Genomic DNA, 5,774 nt, shown 5'->3' on the forward strand with positions numbered 1-5,774 from the left:
AAAGATGCTGCTCAAGCACAGGTAAAACAAATACATTTTACAACATAAGGTTCATATTCCAAAATTTGTTAACTTAATTATTATTGTACAAGTAATATAATAATTATTGTTGATATTTGTCTGAATGTTTGGTTAAATTATTGTAGGGATCACAAGCTCAACCCCCACCAGAAGCAGAAGCCCACGGGTCATCACAGCGAAGTGTGCGTACACGTAGGGCTACTCAGTCACAGGTAAAATTCAAGTTTTTTTTTTTTTTTTATTAACAAAACTCTTATTTCCCGATGATTTCATAGCTACCAACTAATATCTGAAAGTTTGCTGAAATTGGTATTGTAATTTAGTAAATTTGTCTGCGGTTTAGCATTACTGCTTGCTGACTTGTCATCTACATACTTTAAGGAGCTACTATAAATACTGTGGACCTTGTTGAATCTTCATATTTATGCTGCAATAGTTACATTGAAAGCAGTGAAATTTTAATTACTCTTGGAAGGGTATGTTGCGACATTTAACTTGAAAAGCTGGTTATTGAGATGTGATTTTGTCTTTGCTTATGTAATGGATGAACTCAGTAGCACTATTTAGGATTGCATTGATGATACTTTAATGGAAGCTAACTCCACTTATCAGAAAAATAAAATCAATAAATAATGGGAGCTAACTCTAAGTTGGAAGTTTGGGAGGGTGCTCTAAGTTAAAGGTTTAGGAGGATTAAAATCTAGTATATGCAATGGAAGTTCAGTGTTGAACAGGTTATTTGGAAATGCTTCATAATCTTTGTTTTGTATTAGAAAATTTTCTATTTATAGAAGTGTTTGTACAAGTAATATAATAATTATTTGGAAATGCTTCATAATCTTTCCCTTTCCTTTTTTTTTTTTTTTTTAACGCATTTTTGGGATCCCAACATGAACCACAGGCAGAGGCAGAAGCCCACGGGTCATCACAGCAAAGTGTACGTACACGTAGGGCTACTTAGTCACAGGTAAAATCCATGTTTTTTTTGTGGTTAAGAAAACTCTTATTTCACGATGATTCCCCCCGCCCCCCCTTTTTTTTAACGCATTTTTTGGATCCCAACATGAATCACAGGCAGAGGCAGAAGTCCACGAGTCATCACAGCCAAGTGTACGTACACGTAAGGCTACTCAGTCACAGGTAAAATTCAAGTTTTTTTTTTTTTTCTTAAGAAAACTCTTATTTCCCGATGATTCCATAGCTGCCCACTAATATCTGAAAGTTTGCTAAAATTGGTGATGTAATTTAGTAAATTAGTCTGCAGTTTTTTTGTACTTAAAAAACTCATATACTTGTGCTTAATTTGTAATATTCACACTGATTTCCGGTTTTTCTTTTCTTTTTTTTTGGTATTTGCAAATAATTATTATTTTTGTTAACGCATCCTTTGGATCCCAACATGAACTACAGGCGGAAGCAACAGCGGAATCATCACATCGTGGTAGTACACGTAGGGCTACACGTGTACTAAGAAGCCGAGGAAGTGGTGCTACGTAATGATCACATTTATCACTTATCAGATTTCTTCATTTTGCCTTTTTCCCGTATACCCATTTCATAATCAAGTGATATGTCAGGTTTTTTTTTGTTTTATGTTTGTAATATAAAAACAATTGGGGGATTCATTTTGGGACTTTATGTGCTTGTTAGCTTCAATGTTGTTCATTAAGCATTAAACGTGTACTGTTAGTTATTGAATTACATTTTGAAATTTCGTCATGACAATTACCAATTCCAGATTGTATTAGTAGACGGATAAAATTAATTCTGCCTGCAAATTATATTGTAGGGTTCAATATTTCAGACTTAAGAGCAACATACAAATAATCATAAATTGCCGCATACAAATAAAACTAATGCATGGAAATAGTTGTTCCATAAAAGTAATCAGCCGACCTGATAATTACGAACAACCTGATAATTACGAACAAGCAGGATTTTTACATAATTGTTACATAGAAGCCATAACCATATATCCACGTGGACAACATAGGTAAGTAAACAATATCCTTGACAACAACAAAACAGATAGTCCATTTCACTGATAATAATCTAATTGCCTCATTCCCATGCCTCAATGCCCCATCAACCTTAGACAAATCAACAGTACACAAATCACCAACAAAAAAACCAACAAATATGTTTGGATCTTTAGTTTGCCCCTAAGTAATGACACTTCACATTTCAGGGAATGAACTTGTTTATACAGCGCAGGTAGGACATCCCTTCCGCGAGCACAAGTTTCTTTGTCATACCATTGGAAAAAAGGACATTGGCCAGCTTTCTGTAATTACACAAAAAAAAATCTGATAATTACGAACAAGCACAAAGTAATAACTATTTCGTAAAACCAAATTATCCAAATTCAAATACCTTTTTACGGTCATACATAGCACACCCATAGAATCGCCTCCCAGGATTTTTTATAGTAGTGGATGTTATAATTTGGCTTGTAAGTCCGCACTTACACTGCACAGGTTCCATATCCTCTTTCACCGATGATGTTATAGATGCCGACGACATTGACTGTTCATTCTACAGTGAAACCCACAATTATTAGAAGTAATCACAATTCCCTAATGGGTTTCACTAAATAAAATTCACAAACCTTTTTCATCTTCCCATCGTAGAATTCGCTCTCATTGTCTCCTATCTCGAAATCTTTCTTCCTCCTGTTCATCTTATAATATGAACCTAACAATATATAACTGACATGTGAGAGAATAATCAAGCTCATAAAAGAAAAATAAAATCAAGCTTGCCAAAAGATTGTTCTCACTTCAATTTGTAATCTAAACAATAATGGGAAAAAAAAATGTACCCTAAACCCTAAACAAAAGATAATCACATTGTTTAAAATGTGATTCCCCTGCAGAAATAGTACTGCTCAATTTGTAATCTAAACAATACTAAGTTGTTAGTGTAGTAGCTAGAGATGGTATATGAGCATAGAGGGCTCCCTACAAACATGCAAATATGCAGTGTAATCAAGCATGCAATAAGAAGAAATTAGCCATAGCATCCAACCACGTATATAATACTGCTCAATTGTAAAATAATGAAACTTCCCTAAAACAATTTACAAAGTCATTAAAGCCCAACCAACCACAATCTATCATATCCCAACAATAATACCACTTTTTTCTCCATTGAAAAATACTTTTCTTCCAAATGTTAATACTAATATGATTAACATTTCTTTCAGTAATTGACCTTTCTTCTCATCAACTAAAAAAGGTGGCAACAATATTGGAGGACCTAAAAACAAAGACATGCATAAAAAAGTATGGCAAGTATGGCATGAACTATTAGGTAAAAAAAAAAAAATTCAAAAAATACTGCTCAATTGTAGAATGATGAAACTGGCGTAAACTATGCACAAAGAATTCCTATTTTCATGTCCTCGGCAATCCACCATTTGAGTAGAGAAGCAACAAAATAAAATAAATAATTATACAGATGAAAAAATCCCCCTTGACCAACTTGCCAGTGCACACGAAAAAACAACTGTCTCATTCTAGGACCACAACCAAGGTGGACCACACCCACTGCCAATCAACAATAATATTGGCTCAAAAGTGCAATATTCGACAGATGTTGAACAAAAAATGGTTGGGGATGGGGTTTCGACCAAAAGCTTCCAACACAACAAGAAAATTCAAAACACAACTATTAAAGGCTTCCATTTCAGTCAATCAACAAAACCCACAGAGAAATTTTGGAAAATACCTTCGTCGAAACCATATTTTTCCGATTCAAAATATTGTGAATCGACGGAAACCTAGCCGGAAAAGTGACGCTGGAATTGGTGGTCCAAAACGGTGGGTACTGTCGCCGGTGGGTTCTGTCTCCGGTGGTTCTGTCGCCGACGGGGTTTGGGTCGGTGGCGTCTGCTGCGTCGGTGGCTTGCCGCTGGTTGTCTCGGGTGGTTCGTAGCATCCGTATGGTCCGTATGGAAGGGTTTCAAAAAAGAAGCCCTCAAGTTATATAAAACTCACCGTTTTGGATGGTCCAAAACGGTGAGTTTTATATCCTACGTGTCCAATGTGAACACGTAGGATACAAAAATTCCACTTAGGTGGACTTAAGTGAAACGGTTCGTTTCATTCAAATAACGGCAGTTACCAAAAATTAACGGTATGGAGTTTCTAGTAGTTTCGAGTGACTCAAGGACTAAATTTCCGGAAAAAAAAAACCCAAGGAGTTTTTAATAAAGGCGCGTTTACCTAAGGATTTTAGATATAATTTCCCTTTTTTTATTTATATACCTTTTTCTTTTTCTTTTTATTCTGTTTCTCCGTCTCTCTTTTTTCTCAATTTTATTTTTCTTTGACAGAGAAACAGAATCTGTAAGGTTTTTATAAAATACAAATATATAATCTGTTTTTTTATTTCTTTTGATTCTCTGTACATTCTCCAACTATTTTTTTTTTTAATTTCAAGATTGAGTTTGATTCTATTTTCGCCAACTATATATTTTTTTTTTATAAATAATTTTGTAGCATAATTGCTAAAAAAAAAAAAAAAACAAAACAAAACAAAAGGCCACATACATGACATAATTAAAAACAAAAAAGAAAAAGAAATTATAATAAAGTTGTTTATGTTTTTTTTTTAAAAAAATGAAAGTCCTTAATAATATAAACTGTATTTGTATTATAAGGGTATTTTAGAAAATTTGATCGCAATATGATTCCATTTATCAACATATTGCATTGTACCAAACGAAGGAATAGGATCAGCTAGTCTATTCCAGCGTTACAACTAAATAAAAGAATATGAATAGTTAATCTATTACACACTCTTCTATTTCCAGTAGTAGCTAATCCTTTTCCAATAGACTAAACATTCCGCGAACCAAACGAGGCCTACATGTAGGGCTGTTAAGTGAGCGAAGCGTCTCGCGAGCAAGCTCGGGCTCGGCTCGTATAAGCTCGGCTCGTGCTCGACTCGAATATTAAATGAAGCACTTCATGAATACAAATCCTGGCTCGAATATTAAACGAAGCAAGCTCGGCTCGACTCGGCTAAACTCGTGAACAGCTCGTATAAGCTCGAGTGTGTGTGTGTGTATATATATATATATATATATATAAACTAAGTAATAGATAATTAATTATAAATCTCATAATTATTAAAACCTTAAAATTGCATTTATATTTAAGCGTTAGAGAATGAAAAATTCTAAACCATTCGTAATGAAAGAGAGAGAGAGAGCAATCATTAAAAAGACCTCGATTCAATTAGAGCAGATCCAAACGAAAGGAAGGAGAATTAAACAGAAATTATTGAGGGAGATTGTGAAAGGCATAAATTATTGATGAATCAAACAGACCCAAACACTATCACTACATGTCTGGTGAGTGAGAGTAAGAGAGTGGGAAATGAGAGTTCAGGTGGAAGATCCGTTGTGACTGGTGAGGGGGATTAAGAGAGAGACGTTAAAAAAATATTTTTTTTGTAGGGGGCATTGTCCCAATGCAGTCTGAATGCAACCTGTTAACTTGTCCCACATTGTTAAAAAAACATCAATCTCCAAGTTTGCTTATCTATAAAAGGATGCATATCCTCTCTCTTTGAAACCAAATGCCTTGCTGTATTGACTCAGGCTCCATACTCGACTAGTCAGGTTAAGCAAATACTCATATGCAAACTAACTTCTTAAGCCGTTTAAAAGTACTTGAAGTTAAAAAAAAAATTTAAAACAAAAACATTAAATATAAGAGCCAGCTCGCGGCTCGACTTATTATTAG

The sequence above is a fragment of the Corylus avellana genome, chromosome ca7, assembly GCF_901000735.1.
Source record: "Corylus avellana chromosome ca7, CavTom2PMs-1.0".
NCBI classification, from domain to species: Eukaryota; Viridiplantae; Streptophyta; class Magnoliopsida; order Fagales; family Betulaceae; genus Corylus; species Corylus avellana.